The sequence below is a fragment of the Balaenoptera acutorostrata genome, chromosome 5, assembly GCF_949987535.1.
Source record: "Balaenoptera acutorostrata chromosome 5, mBalAcu1.1, whole genome shotgun sequence".
NCBI classification, from domain to species: Eukaryota; Metazoa; Chordata; class Mammalia; order Artiodactyla; family Balaenopteridae; genus Balaenoptera; species Balaenoptera acutorostrata.
Window position 1 is genome coordinate 128,105,858 of NC_080068.1, and position 21,822 is coordinate 128,127,679.

The following is a 21,822-nucleotide window of genomic DNA, read 5'->3' on the forward strand; positions in this document are numbered from 1 at the left end:
ATTTGTTTTAAAACTTGGCACCAGAATGACTCAATAAAAACATTAAAGGCTTTTCAAAATATATGATGCTGGAACAGTTTGTTCTCTTGTTCTACAAGAAAGCAAGAAAATATCTTCTTAGCCTTAGGTAGGCAAATTTTGTTTTTTTCATAGAGGATTGAAGAAACAAACTACAGACTGGGAGAAAATATCTACAATTCATTTGACAAGGAATCTGTATCCAGAATATATAACTGCTACAATTCAATAATAAAAACACAACCAAATTAAAAATTAGTCAAAAGATACAAAAAATTTCACAAAATAAGATAAATGCCCATAAGCACATGAACAAGTGACCATTATTAGTCATCAGAGAGATGCAAAATTAGACCTCAATGAGATATTACTACATATTTACTAGATTTCAAAAAGGCCATCAACCTTCAATGTTGGCATAGATGTAGACATTAGTGATGGGAGAATAAAATGATTAAAGTCATCTTGGAAATTAGCTTCTCAGTTTCTCTTAAAGTTAAACATAAAGTTTTTTTTTTTAACATGACCTAGCTATTCTATACTTAGTTATTTAAACAAGAGAATTGAATACATATGTACACAAAAAGGTACACAAGGATGTCCATAACATAACAGGGATATTCATAGTTGCTCAAAACAGGAAACATCCAAATGTCCATCAACTGGAGAATGGCTAGGAAAAATGTTGTATATCCAGGTAGTGGAATAACTCTCAGCAAATTAAGACAACAAAGGAATAAACTACTAATATGTACAAAAATTGATAAACGTAAGAAACATTTTTCTATTTAGCTGATCAAAAGAAACAAGACACTCTGTAGTTAGATTTGAAATTCTGTTATAGTCAAAGAAACTTTCGAGGAAACAACAATGGTTGCTTCTTGACAGGTAGAGGGGGAGAGGTGTGGAGTTTGGGAAGAAGCAGAAGGGCTCTTTCTCAAATGATGAAAATATTCTGTATTTTGATAGGAGTCTGAGTTATGTGAAAGAATTTTTAAAAATGTGTTCAATTATACACTTAAATTTTGTTCACTTTACTGAATATAAAATATACCTCAATAAAAAGATCCCCACACCCTGATATATATGTTCAATGTCCAATACAATTTAGAACATATCTGTGAAACATGTTGAAAAGCACTGACCAGATAATAAGAGTCTTTGAAGCATTTTAAGCATGGAATTTATATGCTCACACTTTTCAATGATATGTTTGTATTTTTGATAGATCAATAAGGAGACTGTGTAGAGAATGAAATAGAAATGAGATATTGAGATATCTCAATACTTGAGATAGAAAGTACACCTAAAATTAAGAAAATTGCCTTTCATTTTAAAAAATAAACAAAATGGGTGATTTCTCTGGTAAGAATTACAAACCTACAAATATCAGCTAGCCAGATGTCTAATTGAGTCAACCTCAGAGAAGTATACAATGAAAATTTAATAACTCAGTAGTCAGTATATTCTTGTGAAAAGTCAAATATCCATGATCTAAAAGAATATTTAGTTATCCATTTTATACATATTAGTGTATATATGACAATTCCAATCTCCCAATTCATCACACCACTAATAAGAATGTGATATATAAAAAAAAAATAAAATGAAATTCAAAAATTCAAAAATAAAAAAATTAAAATTAAAAAAATAAAAGAATATTTAGCATTTTTATGAAATAAAAAGATTCATATTTCTACATATTCCAGCCCTCATCCTAAAGTCACATTTTCCAAACTTTTTGGATTCATCAACCATCTTTAATACATAAGCTTACAGTTCTCCGTGAGCCTTTGTCATTTTATAATTTTGACATCATGTGTGATAAAGAAGTAAATCAAAGAAAAAGGAAAACACATCATCTTTTATATCATTATACTATTAAATTATAATAGTTATCCACTTAATATATTTAACGATGTTGATACTACTCTCCGTACATAAAGATGAATTTAAAGGTTTTCCCTCATTTTTGATACTTGCTTTTTAATGTACTTCGTAAAATCATTGAAACATTTGACTTGATTTTAAGTAAAATTTTTCAGTGACATATTATTATAGTATTGATTTTGTGATTGGCTCTATATTAATTAAAACACCATAACCTCAGCTTGCCTTTGCTGGCAGTTCTAGTTAAAGATGTTCTTCATGCCCCCCTCACACCTCATCACACAACATGCATTTTCATGAATTACTTTGTTTCATTTTGTCCATGTTAATTATCCTTATCTGAAATATTTTTTGCTTACATTTTCTATCTCCACTCACTATTATATACATTTTACAGTGGCAGAGATTTTTCTTGTATATGTAACATCCCCAGTGCCTATAATATTGCCAGTTCATATTAAGCACTCTATAAATATTTGAATGAGTGATGAAACAATGAATGAATAAACTTTCTAAAGGTATCTAAGATAGTAGGCATGTATTGCATTTGTTCGATTACATTTCTTTTTACTTTCATTTGTTAAACAGAAAAGAGAAAAAATTATGTTGTCAGTTCTTTTTCTTCTCATTTTCCTGACTAATGTTGAGAAGACTAGAGTGGAAAGGAATCAAAATTGTGGGATTGTAAAAATAATTGTTCAACTTGGTATTTTAAATGATCATAACTACACTCTGATCCGTGTCACAGTGGGAGTAATTCTAGTTTTAAGACATGGATTGGAAAAATCTCAAGCTTCATTTCTTGCAATTTTGCATGTTAGTAGATAAGGAGATTTAAGAAAAGGTCATTGAAATTACAACCATTTACTAAAGAAAAAAGTGGTCTGTAGCCAAAGCCCCAAAGCTTTATATCTTGATGAGGAGAGTAAGAACAGCTAAATCTGGTTCAAGTCAGCTTTAGGTAAATGATTATTAGATTCCATCAGCCAGTGATTCTGCCTTCTCTCATCCTGTGCAAGAAAAAACAAAACAACTAAACATCCCAGTGCCACACTCTACTTCTCTCAGTATGAAATTAATTTTTGTACAAAAATCATATTAATCCAAAGTATTATAGAAAGACTCTAGATAAGCTTAATTACTCAAGAACCGGTTTGAATACGTTCCATCAAATAGTCTGAACAATCTTAGTTCAACCAAACAGCAAAAAAATTTTCCAAAACCATAGGTAGGTACTGGATACTGCTTTAATTTCTGTTAATTAAAAATGTTTGATCTACTATGGCGGATCTCGGTGTAAGATTCTTAAAAGAAAATAATTAATCCATGCAAGTTTGAGATAACACCTAATCTGTAGAGCTTGTGACCTGATTTAATCAAGCTCGACATTATTGTTGACCTATCCAAAAAACGTTTTTTTAAAAAATTGAAATATAGTGGGTGGGTTATTTTTAAAAATTGAAATACGTTAGTTTCAAGTATACTACATAGTGGTTTTACATTTACATAGATTACAAAATGATCACCATGATAAATCTGGTGACCATCAGTCCCCTCACAAGGAACATGGTTAATATTATTATTATTAACCGTATTCCTTGCTTTATATTACATCCCCATGGTTTATTTATTTTATACCTGGAAGTCTGTACCTCTTAATCCCCTCTACCTATTTTGCACAACTCCTCTACCCTCCTCCAATCTGGCAAACACTTGTTTTTAGATATCACCTGTAAGTGAGGCCGTGTGATATTTGTGTTCGTCTCTCTGATTTATTTCACTTAGCATGATAGCCTCTAGATCCATCTGAGTTGTCAAAAATGCCAAGATTGACGAAGTCGGGTAGGCGCGGATAGGGGAGGGGCCTCACAGAGGCCGGCGAGGGGAGGAAAGCGCTGGGCTGGAGGGACGGCCGGATGTCCCGGCCCGCAGCCCTGAGCGTGGCGGCGGCGGTGGCGGCGCCGGTGGCGCGCTGGTGGCCGCGGCGCGCTGCTTCCGCTGCAGCCTGAGGACGCGGGGCCGGGGGCCGGCTCCAGCATGGCGGAGACAGAAGCGCTGCCGAGGCTTTGGAAGACTTCAGGATGCAGAATAAATCCGTCTTTATTTTGGGTGCCGGCGGGGAAACCGACAGAATGCTCTTGAAAGAAATCCTGGAGCAGGGCCTGTTTTCTAAAGTCACGCTGAGTGGCCGCAGGAAGCTCACCTTCGACGAGAAAGTTTCTAAAAACGTGAATCAAGAAGTGGTGGACTTTGAGAAATTGGATGACTACGCTTCTGCCTTTCAAGGTCATGATGTTGGATTCTGTTGCCTGGGTACCACCAGACAAAAAGCTGGGGCGGAGGTATTTGTTCGTGTTGATTGAGATTACGTCCTGAAGGCCTCAGAGCTGGCAAAAGCTGGAGGGTGCAAACATTTCAACTTGCTGTCCTCTGAGGGAGCTGATAAGTCTAGCAATTTTTTATATCTGCAAGTCAAGGGAGAAGTGGAAGCTAGGGTTGAAGGGTTAACATTTGATCGTTACTCCATATTTAGGCCCGGAGTTCTATTATGTGATAGGCAAGAATCTCGCCCAGGTCAATGGTTGGTTAGGAAGTTCTTTGGCTCCTTACCAGAATCTTGATCCAGCGGCCGTTCTGTGCCAGTGATGACTGTGGTTAGAGCAATGCTGAACAACGCAGTGAGACCAAGTGACAAGAAGGAACTGCTGGATAACAAGGCCATCCACGACCTGGGGAAAGCTGATGGCTCTCTCAAGCCGTGACCACGCTGGAGAAATGATTTCCAGTGTCAGACTCAACACCTATCACCTAACGGTAATTTCAGGGTCTAAAAAAAACTTGTGCTTTAACTGTGGTTTCACTATTCTCAGTCGCCCAGATCCAATCAAAAAATGATCGTGCTCTGCATCAGCATTTTAGAGCCTGATTCTACATACATAGACATCACCCTGGGAGCCTTTCAAAAATAGGGATCCAGCAGCTCCCTGGTGGTCTGGTGTCTCGTGTTTGGCACAGAAATGAGAGATTCATAGACCCTACCTCAAACTTTCTGAATCAGAATTTGGGGGGTATGGGCACAGAAATCTGTTGTTTTATTTAAGCTTCTCTTATGGTTCTGATGCCACTGCTGGGGAGGTCAGCTTTGAAAGCTTGTCTGCAGAGTCACAGCAGCAGTGCAAACTTTATGTATCATGCAGATGAGTTCTGAACAAAAATTGTTGACATTTGTGTCTCTGAGTTACCCAGTGCTGACTGCATGTTAATTGTGTAAGTGAACATTGTGCTTTACTACTTCTTTAGAATATATAATAAAAGTTATTATATAACTGAGCTTATATAATTCATGGGAGAATTAAATAGAAGAATTAAAATAAATGTACAAGTCGTGGGTGCCCTTAGATTGTTAGAAAATGCCCAAGTAACGGTGGTAATATGCAGTATTTTGGCCAATGGGATGATAGAATAGCAGCTAATACATATCAAGTACTTGCTAATTGCCAGCCTTTACACATACTGTCCTTCAACCCTCCAGACAATCTTTATTATTCTTACAGGCAGTACTATCATCCCCATATCTTAGGTGGGGAAACCGAGGCTCACTGTGGTTAAGTACCTTGCCCAAGGGCTTAAAGCTGAAGCCTGAAGCTAGGAAATGGCAAAGCCAGGATTCTAACCCAAGTGAGCCTGAATCCATAGCTTCTGTTTTTAACTACTCTGCAAGAGCATCCAGTATCTGTATATTTCCAGGAAGTTACAGTTAATTGTTGCTGGATCAGTACATGCCGTGGATGAATAAAATAGAAATGTTTGGGTTTCTCCATTGGTCTAGTATCCCTCTAATGATTAACCACAAAATGTTCACATAGCCAGTAAATGTATATTTCAAAGTGCTTCACTTTAAAAACTATGGAAAAGGAAAGGAAGAGGCAGATGGAAGGGTCAAGGTCAAGAGGAGCACACTGTTAATTTCCATCATGAAACAAAGGATAATAGTGAAATTTGTCTTAACTTGTGTGCTGGGGGAAGCAATGTAAAAAATTGCAAGCTTCAGTGGACAAACAAAAAATGGCATGATTTCACTTTTTTAAAGGCTGAGCAATTACAGATATATATGTAATATAATATATACTTTTCTTTATTTACTGAGGTTGCTTCCATATCTTGGCTATTGTAAATAATGCTACAATAAACATTGGGGTGCGTGTATCTTTTCAAATTAGTGTTTTTGTTTTCTTCTGGTAAATACCCAGAAGTGAAATTGTTATATCATATGGTGGGTTCTATTTTTAATTTTTTGAGAAACTTCATAATGTTTTCCATTGTGGCTATACCAATTTACCTTCCTGCCAACAGTGCACAAGGGTTCCCTTTTCTGCACATCCTCACCAGCACTTGTTATTTGTTGCCTTTTTGATGATAGTCATTCTGACAGGTGTGAGGTGGTATCTCATTGTGGTTTTCATTTACATTTCTCTGATGATTAGTGATGTTGAGCATTTTTTTTGTGTCTCTTGGCCATCTGTATGTCATCTTTGAAAAATGTCTGTTTAGGTCCTCTGCCCATTTTTTGAGCAGGTTGCATATTGTTTTGATGTTGAGTCATATGAGTTCTTTGCATATTAACCCCTTATAAATATATATATCCTTTGTAAATATTTTCTTCCATTCAGTTATCCGCCTTTTTGTTTTGTCAGTAGTTCCCTTTGCTGTGCAAAAGTTTTTTGTTTGATGTAGTCCCATTTGTTTATTTTTCCTTTTGCTTCCTTTACCTGAGGTGACAGATCTGAAAGAGTATTGCTAAGACCGATGTCAAAGATTGTACTACCTAGGTTTTCTTCTAGGAGTTTTATGGTTTCAGATCTTACCTTTAAGTTTTTAATCCATTTTGAGTTTATTTTTTGTATATGCTGTGAGAAAGTAGTCCAGTTTTATTTGCATGTAGCTGTCCAGTTTTCCCAACACCATTTATTGAAGAAGCTGTCTTTTTATTGTATATTCTTTTCTTCTTTGTTGTAGGTTAATTGAACATATAAATGTGGATTCATTTGGGGGCTCTTTATTCTGTTTCATTAATCTATGTGTCTTTTTTAGTGCTAGAACTGTACTGTTTTGATTACTGTAGCTTTGTAGTATAGCTTGAAATCAGGGAGTGTGACACCTCCAGCTTTGTTCTGCTTTCTCAAGATTGTTTTGGCTATTCTGGGTCTTTGTTGTTTTCATACAAATTTATAATTATTTATTCTAGTTCTGTGAAAAATGCATTCGTGTATACTGCAATGGGTTATCAAGTTAATTTACTTTATAAAAAATTTACAAAAATTGTTAGTGTCCTTTAATAGATATAATATTACACATTAAGTAGTAGTGTAAATAGTTGCTCTTTGTTAATATCCAAAAATAATGAAAACTGATCAATGATTTCTCTAAAAAATAGCTTTTTTGACTGCCATCAGTGAATTTCTGCAAAATAGAATGCAAAATAAATATGTAATTTTCTAATAATAAGCAGATGTTTATTACATATCAGCTATGTGCAAAATATTTTATCTCAGTACCAGAAAGAGAACAGAAATCATTTAAATCAAATATCAGCAAACCAATTTGCCTTTTTCTAATTGAAGCAAAGTGATATTCATATTTAGTTGTCATGTATGTTTTGAGGTCTACTAATACCCAGTGTTTTTCACATATGAATGAATGAATGTATAGCTAGAAAGGAACCTGCCTAGGATATTTGCTTTTGGTGAAAGACCCATTTTATAGTTACATATTAACTATTATAATCACTTTTTAATTCATAGTATATCAAATTAGTATCACAGCACGATATACCCTGATATGAAATGGATTTTCTATGTATATATATATATATATTTTTTTTTTTTTTTTTAATTTATTTTTTTATTTCTGAGATATACATTTTAAAGTAGTAACTAGGATTATTACTTATAACCTTATACCAGAACATATAAGATTTTTAGAAGTTTCCTGTAATGTCTGAAACATTTATATTATTCTATGTATATTTTAATGAGATCATGAAGTGAGGTAGGAGTTACCAGGGAAGATATTTATAATGTAATGTACAATTAATAAAATTTAATTTAGTGAATATCTGTGATATAAAGCATACTAGTCAGGTTTCAACCAGAGACATAGAACCAGTAGGAGATGGATACTAAGAGATTTATTGCAAGAAACTGGGTTACATCAAATTGCTTCACACTTGCCACCCTCTTCCCAACACAGCTCAGAGAATGATTCCTAATTGTTTTAACCCAATTGTAGTGGTTCAGATATCCTTGACAGTGATTGTGTTAGGCTTAGGTCTCTGATACAATTCTGGAATTCAGCTGTGAAACTTCTTTAAAATATATGCACAGGGATGCTTCTGTAGTTATGAGTGATGCCTGGGATGCTGCAACCATTTTGGAAACATAAGAACAAAGGTGAGAATAAAAAAGGAAATATGGCCCTTGATGGTGTTATTGAGCCACCCAGTTAACCAACTCTGAAAGCTACCCCATTCTATCATTCAATCATTCATTCATTTATTTGATGATACCTTTTTTGTTGTTAATTCTGTTTGAATTGGAAATTTTCATTAAATGCAGTTTGTAGCCTTTTAAGTGATATAGAAGCCAAATGAAATCAGAAGTTGTCTTGGTAAAGCATGAAAGCATGAAATCAGAGAAAGGGGATTTAAATGATTCAAATGTTTACTGACATCAGGAAAAGGTAGTCTAAAACAACAACTCTTCCTCTGAATTATGACCTTAGGGAACCAAAGTATTTGAAACTGTGAGTCGCAACAATCCTTTCCTTAGTGGTTCTCAGGCTTTAGCATGGATTAGAATCACCTGAAGAGCTCACTGAGGTGTGAGATTTCAGGCTCCTCATCTTGCATACATCTCCCATTTTTTTCTAAGGGGTTCTCTTAGAGCTACCCTCACTTGGCTTGAGGGGGAAGAAGAACTTTGCTTTCCTTGTGTGTTTTCTTTTCCTTAAATTTTGTCAATGAATTCTTTCTCAGTAAATCTCTACCCTGTAGGTAAAAGGTAGGCAGCACTCCTTCCCAGGCCTGATTGGGGGGGTGGGGATGGGCAAGGAGGAGCTGCACTTTGTGGTGCCTTCCCATGCCATCTGGGCAGGGCACTCCAAGCCTGGATCTTGCCTTGTGTGAATTCTGGTCTCTAGAAGCACCTATTTCAACATTTTCTGTGTTCTCCCTGGTGATTGGGATCAGCTTGGGCTGGCAGTGCTATCCAGGCAGGGTGCCCTGAGCCCATGTCTTTGTTTCTCTCCTTGCGGGGAACTCTCCATCTCTTTATCCCAAGCATGGGATCTACCAGATGCCCCAAGAGCTCTGAGACTCAAGTTCAGAGGATTACCCCAGGGTCCTGGATGGTTTCTAGTCCAAGAGCACAGCATGGTAAGTGGGCACACCTACTGACTAAGGTAGTATTTCTCTCATAGGATTGCATTAGATGGTGCTACCAGGATCAGGATGGTACTGACATGCTGATCTTGAGTGAGTCTCAGTCACATCAGACACAGGAAAATTTTAAGACTCTGAGTTACCAGTGGTCTGATTACCTTTGGGCTTGAGCCATGTAAAGCCTGGGCATTAGCTCTCAGCTGCCAGTGCTCTAACCATGGTGCCACCCATGGTGCCACCCATGTTCTACAGCACCCAAGGGCAGTTGGGGTAGTAACATGTGTTCTTCATCTTGTGCATCCCCAGGCACTGGCACCCAGGGCAGTCACTCCACCAGCTCAGACAGTCCTTCAAGGATGGCATTGGCAATCTCCTATGAGGTTTTTCAAGTTTGTTGCTCTTCAACATCAATAGACACTTCTCACTGGTACCCCCTCATGCTTCAACTGATAAATCTTGTTATGAAAACTAGAAGTGGAAATTTCCTTGTATAAATGGAACTTCTGCCCATGGACCCTTGACTGTCTACCCCACTGACAGCCCTGTGTAGAAGGCAGGTTTGCAGTTTACATGGAAAGAAATCACATTTTAAGAATATAGTGACTATAACTTAAATAGTTCAAGAGAAATCATCATTAGAAAATGAATATCATACTGTATTTAGCCTATAATACTCCAAATGGTAAATTTAACATGACTAGAAAGAAAATTATGATTCGTGTCTTCCTGCACATCTGGGTAAGACTTAACATTTGTGGGTATCATCAACAAAGCACAATAACAACCATTATAGAGCCATTGGAAGCTGATAGTCATTGGCTGTTTGAAGGATGATGCAGTATCATGAGTAATGAGGTAAACAGCATTTTTAAAAAATAAATAAAAATTACTAAGGAGCTGAAGAAGCAAGAAGATCCGAATTGTTTTACACAAATGGTTTCCTAAGAGCGCGGCATTGGGAATAATAATAGCCTTGCTCCTCATGATAGGAAATATAACATTAGGCACTAACGATACATTTGACAATGAAGAATACAAAGATGGTTCCTAGAACTGAGTAGGAAGAAATGGTGCCTGGACACTAGAAAACTCTTACCATGCACTCATTGGCCATAAAATATGCAAGTACCACTGATTGCCATTAATTAATTCATCATTGATAAATCAGTATATCTCACAAGGGATCATATATCTTGTGATACATTTTTTTTTTTTTTTTTTTGCAGTGGTATTTTTTTTTTTTTTTTTTAAATGAGGATCTTGAATCAGATGCGTATGTTTGATTGATTGATTGATTGATTGATTTTGGCTGTGTTGGGTCTTCGTTTCTGTGCGAGGGCTTTCTCCAGTTGTGGCAAGCGGGGGCCACTCTTCATCGCGATGCGCGGGCCTCTCACCGTCGCGGCCTCTCTCGTTGCGGAGCACAGGCTCCAGACGCGCAGGCTCAGCAGTTGTGGCTCACGGGCCCAGCCGCTCTGCGGCATGTGGGATCTTCCCAGGCCAGGGCTCGAACCCGTGTCCCCCGCATTAGCAGGCAGACTCTCAACCACTGCGCCACCAGGGAAGCCCGTGATACATTTTTAATCAAATTGTTTATAGAAAGAGAAGCCTCCTAAAATATATTTGCCTGAGGCTGTGCAAACCATGAGGGCAGATACGCTGGGCAACTCTGAGAACGTTAAATTTAGAGCCTCTCTTCACTTAACACGCATTGTCTTCAACTTTGAGCCCTTTGCCAATTTGGATACAGCAGAAAAATAATTCTGTTTCACATTTAGCAATAAATCTATTAATAGACACACAGAGTTACATACACATACACTGAAACATGCTCTGAAATCTTGCAGAGCAAACTGAGGAAACTAAAAGACTTGAATATCTTAAAAAGTATACATCTGTATATCCCATCTGTATTTTAATATATATTAATATCTAATATGTATTGTGTATTTACTATATGCAATGAATTATTTTATCTCCTTGCAAATACCAACATATATATTCTCCACAGTAGTCATAAGATAAAGTTATACTTATTATCCAGATTTTGTAAATAGGAAAATTAGGGAAAAGGGAGAGTAAGTAACTGTCCAAGGTCATATATCTTGTAAATTAAAAATGAGATTTTTACCCAGAAAGACAAGTTCTCAAACAGATTCTTTTTATTTTTTTAACATCTTTGTTGGAATGTAATTGCTTTACAATGGTGTGTTAGTTTCTACTGTATAACAAAGTGAATCAGCTATATGTATACATATATCACCATATCCCCTCCCTCTTGTGTCTCCCTCCCACCCTCAATATCCCACCCTACTAGGTGGACACAAAACACCAAGCAAATCTCCCTGTGTTATGCAGCTGCTTCCCACTAGCTATCTATTTCACATTTGGTTGTGTATATATGTCCATGCTACTGTCACTTTGTCCCAGTTTACCCTTCCCCCTCCCCATGCCCTCAAGTCCATTCTCTACCTGTGCGTCTTTATTCCTGTCCTGTCCCTAGCTTCTACAGAACCTTTTTTTTTTTTTTTAGATTCCATATATATATGTGTTAGCATACGGTATTTGTTTTTCTCTTTCTGACTTACTTCACTCTGTATGACAGTCTCTAGGTTCATCCACCTCACTGAAAATAACCCAATTTCGTTTCTTTTTATGGCTGAGTAATATTCCATTGTATATATGTACCACATCTTCTTTATCCATTCATCTGTCAATGGACACTTAGGTTGCTCCCATGTCCTGGCTATTGTAAATTGTGCTGCAATGAACATTGTGTTACATGATTCTTTTTGAATTATGGTTTTCTCAGGGTATATGCCCAGCAGTGGGATTGCTGGGTTGTATAGTAGCTCTATTTTTAGTTTTTTTAAGGAACTTCCATACTGTTTTCCATAATGGCTGTATCAATTTACAGTCCCACCAACAGTGCAAGAGGGTTCCCTTTTCTCCACACCCTCTCCAGCATTAATTGTTTCTAGACTTTTTGATGATGGCCTTTCTAACTGGTGTGAGGTGATACCTCATGGTAGTTTTGATTTGCATTTCTCTAATGATTAATGATGTTGAGCATTCTTTCATGTGTTTGTTGACAATCTGTATATCTTCTTTGGAGAAATATCTATTTAGGTCTTCTTCCCTTTTTTCGATTGGGTTGTTTGTTTTTTGATATTGAGCTACATGGGCTGCTTGTATATTTTGGAGATAAATCCTTTGTCAGTTGCTTCGTTTGCAAATATTTTCTCCCATTCTGAGGGTTGTCTTTTCATCTTGTTTATACTTTCCTTTGCTGTGCAATAGCTTTTAACTTTCATTAGTTCCCATTTGTTTATTTTTGTTTTTATTTCCATTTCTCTAGGAGGTGGGTCAAAAAGGATCTCGCTGTGATTTATGTCATAGAGTGTGCTGCCTATGTTTTCCTCTAAGAGTTTTACACTGTCTGGCCTTACATTTAGGTCTTTAATCCATTTTGAGTTTATTTTTGTGTATGGTGTTAGGGAGTGTTCTAATTTCATTCTTTTACATGTAGCTGTCCAGTTTTCCCAGCACCACTTCTTGAAGAGGCTGTCTTTTCTCCATTGTATATTCTTGCCTCCTTTATCAAAGATAAGATGACCATATGTGTATGGGTTTATCTCTGGGCTTTCTAGCCTGTTCCATTGATCTATATTTCTGTTTTTGTGCCAGTGCCATACTGTCTTGATTGCTGTAGCTTTGTAATATAGTCTGAAGTCAGGGCGCTTGATTCCTCAGGCTCTGTTTTTCTTTCTCAAGATTGCTTTGGTTATTCGGGGTCTTTTGTGTTTCCATACAAATTGTGAAAATTTTTGTTCTACTTCTGTGAAAAATGCCATTTATAGTTTGATAGGGATTGCATTGAATCTGTAGATGGCTTTGGGTAGTAGAGTCATTTTCACAATGTTGATTCTTCCAATCCAAGAACATGGTATATTTCTCCATTTTTTTGTATCATCTTTAATTTCTTTCATCAGTTTCATAGTTTTCTGCATATAGGTCTTTTGTCTACTTAGGTAGGTTTATTCCTAGGTATTTTATCCTTTTTGTTGCAATGGTAAATGGGAGTGTTTCCTTAACTTCTCTTTCAGATTTTTCATCATCAGTACATAGGAAGGCAAGAGATTTGTGTGCATTAATTTTGTATCCTACTACTTTACCAAATTCATTGATTAGCTCTAGTAGTTTTTTGGTAGCATCTTTAGGACTCTCTACGAATAGTGTTATGTCATTTGCAAACAGTGACAGCTTTCCTTCTTCTTTTCTGATTTGGATTCCTTTTATTGTTCTTCTGTCATTGCTGTGGCTAAAACTTCCAAAACTGTGTTGAATAATAGTGGTGAGGGTGGGCAACCTTGTCCTGCTCCTTATCTTAGTGGAAATGGTTTCAATTTTTCACCATTGAGAACAATGTTGGCTGTGGGTTTGTCATATATGGCCTTTATTATGTTGAGGTAAGTTCCCTCTATGCCTGCTTTCTGGAGGGTTTTTATCATAAATGGGTATTAAATTTTGTCAAAAGCTTTTACTGCATCTATTGAGATGATTGTATGTTTTTTCTCCTTCAGTTTTTTAATATGGTGTATCATATTGACTGATTTGCATATACTGAAGAATCCTTGCATTCCTGGGATAAACCCCACTTGATCATGTTGTATGATCCTTTTAATGTGCTGTTGGATTCTGTTTGCTAGTATTTTGTTGAGGATTTTTGCATCTATGTTCACCAGTGATAGTGGCCTGGAGTTTTCTTTTTTTGTGACATCTTTGTCTGGTTTTGGTATCAGAGTGATGGTGGCCTCGTAGACTGAGTTTGGGAGTGTTCCTCCGTCTGCTATATTGTGGAAGAGTTTGAGAAGGATAGATGTTAGCTCTTCTCTAAATGTTTGATAGAATTCTCCTGTGAAGCCTTCTGGTTCTGCACTTTTGTTTGTTGGAAGGTTTTAAATCACAGTTTCAATTTCAGTGTTTGTGACTGGTCTGTTTATATTTTCTATTTCTTCCTGCTTCAGTCTCAGAGGTTGTGCTTTTCTAAGAATTTGTCCATTTCTTCCAGGTTGTCCATTTTATTGGCATATAATTGCTTGTAGTAATCTCTCATGATCCTTTGTATTTCTGCAGTGTCAGTTATTACTTCTCCTTTTTCATTTCTAATTCTATTGATTTGAGTCTTCTCCCTTTTTTTGTTGATGAGTCTGGCTAATGGTTCATCAATTTCCTTTACCTTCTCAAAGGAGCAGCTTTTAGTTTTATTGATCTTTGCTATTGTTTCCTTCATTTGATTTTCATTTATTTCTGATCTGATCTTTATGATTTCTTTCCTTCTGCTAACTTTGGGGGTTTTTTTTTGTTCTTCTTTCTCTAATTGCTTTAGGTGTAAGGTTAGGTTGTTTATTTGAGATGTTTCTTGTTTCTTGAGGTAAGATTGTATTGCTATAAACTTCCCTCTTAGAACTGCTTTTGCTGCGTCCCATAGGTTTTGCATCATTGTGTTTTCATTGTCATTTGTTTCTAGGTATTTTTTGATTTCCTCTTTGATTTCTTCAGTGATCTCTTGGTTACTAAGTAGTGTATTGTTTAGTCTCCATTTGATGGTACTTTTTACAGATATTTTCCTGTAATTGATATCTAGTCTCATAGCATTGTGGTCAGAAAAGATATTGGATATAACTTCAATTTTCTTAAATTGACCCAGGCTTGACTTGTGACCCAAGATATGATCTATCCCGGAGAATGTTCCATGAGCACTTGAGAAGAAAGCATATTCTCTTGTTTTTGGATGGAATGTCTTATAAATATTAATTAAGTCCATCTTGTTTAATGTATTATTTAAAACTTATGTTTCCTTATTTATTTTTATTTTGGATGATCCGTCCATTGGTGAAAATGGGGTGTTAATGTCCCCTACTATTATTGTGTTACTGTCAATTTACCCTTTTATGGTTGTTAGCCTTTGCCTTATGTATTGAGGTGCTCCTGTATTGGGTGCATAAATATTTACAGTTGTTATATCTTCTTCTTTGATTGATCCATGGACCATTATGTAGTGTCCTTCTTTGTCTCTTGTACTAGTCTTTATTTTAAAGTTTATTTTGTCTGATATGAGACTTGCTACACCAGCTTTCTTTTGATTTTCATTTGCATGGAGTATCTTTTTCCATCCCCTCACTTTCAGTCTGTATGTGTCCCTAGGTCTGAAGTGTGTCTGTTGTAGACAGCATATATATGGATCTTCTTTTTGTATCCATTCAGCCAGTCTATGTCTTTTGGTTGGAGCATTTAATCCATTTACATTTAAGGTAGTTATCAATATGTATGTTCCTATTACCATTTTCTTTATTGTTTTGGGTTTGTTATTGTAGATATTTTCCTTCTCTTGTGTTTACTGTCTAGAGAATTTCCTTTAGCATTTGTTGTAAAGCTGTTTTGGTGGTGCTGAATTCTCTTAACTTTTGCTTGTCTGTTAAAGTTTTAATTTCTCTGTCGAATCTGAATGAGATCCATGCTGGGAAGCGTGATCTTGGTTGTAGATTACTTTTATCACTTTAAATATGTCCTGCCACTCACTTCTGGCTTGCAGAGTTTCTGCTGAAAGATCAGCTGTTAACCTTATGGGGATTCCTTTGTATGTTATTTGTTGCTCTTCCCTTTTTGCTTTTAATATTTTTTCTTTGTATTTAATATTTGATAGTTTGATTAATGTGTATCTTGGCACATTTCTCCTTGGATTTATCCTGTATGGGACTCTCTGCGCTTCCTGGACTTGATTGACTATTTTGTTTCCCATTTAGGGAAGTTTTCAACTATAATCTCTTCTAATATTTTCTCAGTCCCTTTTTTACTTTTTCTCTTCTTCTTCTGGGACCCCTATAATTTGAATGTTGGCATGTTTAATGTTGTCCCAGAAGTCTCTGAGACTGTCCTCAATTCTTTTCATTCTTGTTTCTTTATTCTGCTCTGAGGTAGTTATTCCCACTATTTTATCTTCCAAGTCACCTATCCGTTCTTGTGCTGCAGTTTTTCTGCTAGTGATTCTTTCTAGAGAATTTTTAATTTCATTGATTGTGTTTTTCATCATTATTTGTTTGCTCTTTAGTTTTTCTAGGTCCTTGTTAACCATTTCTTGCATTTTCTCCATTCTATTTCCACGATTTGTATCATCTTTACTATCATTACTCTGAATTCTTTTTCAGGTAAGCTGCCTATTTTCTCTTCATTTGTTCAGTCTGGTAGGTTTTAACCTTTCTCCTTCATCTGCTGTGTATTTCTCTGTCTTCTCATTTTGCTTAACTTACTGTGTTTGGGGTCTCTTTTTCGTGGCTGCAGGTCATATTTCCCATTGTTTTTTCGTGTTCACCTCCAGTGGATAAGGTTGGTTCAGTGGATTGTGTAGGCTTCCTGGTCGAGGGGACTTGTCCCTTTGTTCTGGTGGATGAGAGTGGATCTTGTCTTCCTGGAGGGCAGGACCACGTCTCCTGGTGTGTTTTGTGCTGTCTGTGAACTTATTATGATTTTAGGCAGCCTCTCTTCTGTTAGGTAGGGTTGTGTTCATCTCTTGCTAGTTGTTTGTCATATGGTATACAGCACTGTTGCTTGCTGGTTGTTAAGTGGAGCTGGGTTTTAGCATTGAGATGGAGATCACTGTGAGGTCTTTCGCTGTTTGATATACATGGGGCTGGGAAGTCTCTGGTGGACCAATGTCCTGAACTCAGCTCTCCCACCTCAGAGGCTCAGGCCTGAAAGCTGGCCGGAGTACCAAGACCCTGTCAGCCACTCGTCTCAGAAGAAAAGGGAGAAAAAAAAAGAAAGAAAGAGTAAAATAAAATAAAATAAAAAGTTATTAAAGTAAAAACTAAAAAAAATTATTAAAAATAGAAAAGTAATACAGAAAGAAGAGAACAAACAAACCAAAAAACAAATCCACCAATGTAACAAATGCTAAAAACTATACAAAAATAAATAAATAAATAAATGGACAGACAGAACCCTAGGACAAATGGTAAAAGCAAATCTATACAGACAAAATCACACGAAGAAGCATACACATACACACTCACAAAAAGAGAAAAAGGAAAATATATATATATTAAAAAAAAAAGAGAGCAACCAAATCAATAAACAAATCTATCAGTGATAATAAACTCTAAATACTAAACTAAAATAAACATAAAACCAGAAACAAATTAGATGCAGAAAGCAAACCCCAAGCCTACAGTTGCTCCCAAAGTCCACCACCTCAGTTTTGGCATGATTCATTGTCTATTCAGGTATTCCACAGATGCAGGGTACATCAAGGTTAGTGTGGAGATTTAATCTGCTCCTCCTGAGGCTGCTGGGAGAAATTTCCCTTTCTCTTCTTTGTTCGCACAGCTCCTGGGGTTCAGCTTTGGATTGGCCCCACCTCTGTATGTAGGTCGCCTGAGGACATCTGTTCCCTACCCAGACAGGACGGGGTTAAAGTAGCAGCTGATTGGGGTGCTCTGGCTCACTCAGGCCGGGTCGGGTTGGGGTACGGAATGCAGGGCTAACCTGTAGCATCAGAGGCCAGCGTGATGTTGCAACAGCCCTAGGCATGCCATGTGTTCTCCCGGAGAAGTTGTCCCTGGATCACGGGACATTGGCAGTGGCAAGCTTCACAGGCTCCTGAGAGGGGAGGCGTGGATAGTGACCTGTGCTTGCACACAGGATTCTTGGTGGCTGCAGCAGCAGCCTTAGCATTTCATGCCTGTCTCTGGTGTCCGTGCTGACAGCCGCGGCTTGCTCGCATCTCTGGAACCCGTTTAGGTGGTGCTCTGAATCCTCTCTCCTCGTGCACCCCGAAACAATGGTCTCTTGCCTCTTAGGCAGTTTCAGACTTTTTCCTGGACTCCCTGATGGCTAGCCTTGGCGCACTAGCCCCCTTCAGGCTGTGTTCACACAGCCAACCCCAGTCCTCTCCCTGGTATCCAACCTCCAAAGCCCGAGCCTCTGCTCCCAGCCCCTGCCCGCCCTGGTGGATGAGCAGAGAAGCCTCTCAGGCTGGTGAGTGCTGGTTGGCACTAATCCTCTGTGCAGGAATCTCTCCGCTTTGCCCTCTGCACCCCTGTTGCTGCGCTCTCCTCCATGGCTCCGAAGCTTCCTCCCTGCCCACCCCCATCTCCACCAGTGAAGGGGCTTCCAAGTGTGTGGAAACTTTTCCTCCTTCACAGCTCCCTCCCAGAGGTACAGATCCTGTCCCTATTCTTTTGTCTCTTTTTCCTTTTTTCTTTTGCCCTACCCAGGTACATGGGGATTTTCTTGCTGTTTGGGAAGTCTGAGGTCTTCTGCCAGCGTTCAGTAGGTGTTCTTTAGGAGTTGTTCCACATGTAGATGTATTTTTGATGTATTTGTGGGGAGGAAAGTGATTTCCGCATCTTACTCCTCTGCCATCTTGAAGGTCACTCCCTGAAACAGATTCTTATACTGCCTCTCATACAGATGTTTTTCTCTCACTTGATCTAATACTCATGCATAGTTTGTCTTGGAATATAGTTCTAAGGAATGTATTATTTGAAATAAAGTGATTCAAAAAAATTTTTTTTGGTTATTGATGTTTAGATAAGAGAGATTGTGTTTGTGATGGGCATTTTTAAAACAATGTCTAACAAATCTAATATAGATTTTACTCATTCGATAATTCAGCAATGAAACATTTTTATAAGTTTTGGATAGCTGTTCAAATATGTGAAAATGACATCATGAGAAAGTTATTAAAAAAAACAATTATTGCCCACACAATAATTGTTTAGAGAATAACTGGAGTTGCACATACATTTTTGCAAGCTAGCACAGCCATTATTTTTCTCCTGAACTGCAAGATAGCAGAGTTGCAACTGACCACCCACAAGTTTGATCAATCTAACAAACACCTCCAAACCTTTCCTGGAGTTCATGACTTTTCATTAGCAAACCCCAATCTTAAATTCTTGTCTACAAAAATGGTTATTTCCACTTGATAGAAAATTGTAGTTTACAAAACTCACAATAGCCCACTGAATTTAAATTGGATTCTAGCTGTACTCTAAAACTAGTAAAACTATGTTGTTTATTAAAACCATATTTTTGAATTAAGCTCCTGGAAGAATTCAGATTGCATGCAGCACTATTGTGTGGGGAAGTGCTGTAATTCTCAAGAAGTGGTGCATTTTCAGTTCCAGACATGAGTTTCTATGACAAATTCACATTTTCATTTGATCATCTAGTAAATAACAACATAAAATCCTTCACAAATGCTAGAATTACAGTTATATAATCCTCTGGGTACTCTTAATTTGGAGAGGCTTGTTTTGATCATTTTTAGGGAATGAATATATGATTTTCTGTGGTAATACTTATTAAATTATTTAGGATAAACTTTAGATATTTTAAACATTTTTGATGAATGTAATATATATTTATTTGGTTCTGTCCCACATTTATTTTTTGCATTTCAGATTGTAATATAAAAGCATCTATTGTTCTAAAGATGAATTTGGAATTTGGAAACTCTAGAATTCAGCCAAATTGAATAATTTATTTTTCTATTTCGAATCTCCATCTACTTTTAAATGCATTCTCAGTTTTATAATTTTACATGAACTAGTGTGATCACAATCCTCCTCTACCTCCTTTTTAAAGCACATTTTCTTCTTGGATTAACTAACACACTAATCTTTTACTCTTACTGTTTTCTCTCTTGTCTCTTCGTTTTCTATAAAGCCAGGTGTTGGCATCCTTCAAGGCTCAACGCTGGGCCCTTAGCCATCTCATTCTCATGCATTGCTTTAATTGTCACCTAGATATAGAGAATCTGTCTATATAGACCTTCCCATGCACCTTTTCACTGAATTCTTCACTTAACTCACAATCTGTCCCCTATTCTGCTGTGTGGTTTTCTTCCATTGTTTACTATCTTAGTAAATAGTATCACTGTTTACTCCACCGCAGGAACAGAACATAGATATCATTCTTGACACCCTTCAAAGTCTAGTTCATTAACCCAATCCATCAAATGTTTTATTGTAGTTACTGCTTAGACATTTTGGCTCTACTTCTACTGCATATTTCAAAATCCCAGTTACAGTTATGTCTCCCTTGCATTCCTTTACCTTCAGTTGCTCTACTTGTACACACATTCTGTTTCTACATTGCAAATACATCCTCTGCATTTCTGCCAGAACAATATCGTCAAAATATAAATCTGAATATCCTTCTTTGCCTAAAATCTTCCAGTCAGTTCTTTCTGTCCTTTTGATAAGGACAGACTTCTATAACATGTTCTAAGAGATCTCACTTGCTCTGTTTCTTACCTACCATTTTGACTTCTCCCCTACTATAGCTCCTTTCATTCTTTTCTCTTCAAATTTTATGACCTTGTTTTATTCCTCATAGTTCCGATGTTTCCATCAACCATAGATATACTGAAAATGTTGTTCCCCCTTCTTTATCAAAATGTTTTGGCTGCAAGTAAGGGATAAATACAAATCTACTGGCTTATTCAATGGCAACTTATTGTATCCTGTAATGAGTCAAGGGCCACTCAGAAAGTGTTAATGTCATGAAAGCCATTTCCAGTCATTCTCCTCTATCATTCCCACATAATATGCTTCCTCCTGGGTTATCATCTCTCAGGATTTAATGATGGATGCAGCAATTCTGGTAATCATATTCCTCTTACAATATCTAAAGATAGAAGTAAGTTGCCATCTTCCTTGTGTCTCATTTTAATATACAGAAAGCCCTGAAATTTCCTAGATAATTTACTCATATATATAACTGACCAAAATTTACATTATATGCCTATGAATAAAACATCAATACAAACAATATGGGACATTCCAGGGCCTTCCTTGGTATTCTCAGTTAAATAAAACTCAACCTATTAGAAGGTTTCTGAAGTCTCTTTTGATTTCTCAACTCTTTTAACTCCAATTTGAAGAGGGTAGTTTCCCGATGATCCTGGTCAAAGTCCAAGGGTTTCCTTATTCAACCCAACCCCTATCTACAGAATAGAGAATCTACCCTATTTAACTATAGGGTATAGAGGTTATACCCTGTCTAAAGAGGGTCTACCTTTGGCCCTGCCTAGAGGCATTGCAAGCCAAAATTAATAGGGCCTTGACTGTCTTTGTCCCAGCTGGCTTGTAAGGTAGAGGTTTCCATACTGGTAGAGGCAGGCAGGAAATATCACAGGCTACTACCCAACCCAATGCCCGGAGTAATGGTTCAGAGATCTTGGCCAAAGATTTTGGCTAGGTGGGAGAGGCAGTCTGTGAGAAAAGAGAGATCAAAGATCTCCCCAAAGGAGCTGATTTCATGGGAAGTTCATGCCTAATAATGCTCTCAAAAATACTAGTTCCTCTTAATAAAGAATAACAAGCTTAACCAAATGGGCCATTATTCCCACTTCCAGCTCAGAAGAAGTGGCACAGAGATTATTTCCAGGGTGAAGAGACAGGCCACAA

The 21,822-nt window shown here is 37.1% G+C and overlaps 1 pseudogene; it reads left to right on the forward strand.

The window, feature by feature from the left end:
• The first annotated feature begins 3,930 nt into the window (after positions 1–3,930).
• On the forward strand, positions 3,931–4,670 carry LOC103013026 (oxidoreductase HTATIP2-like; annotated as a pseudogene).
• Positions 4,671–21,822: the final 17,152 nt, after the last annotated feature.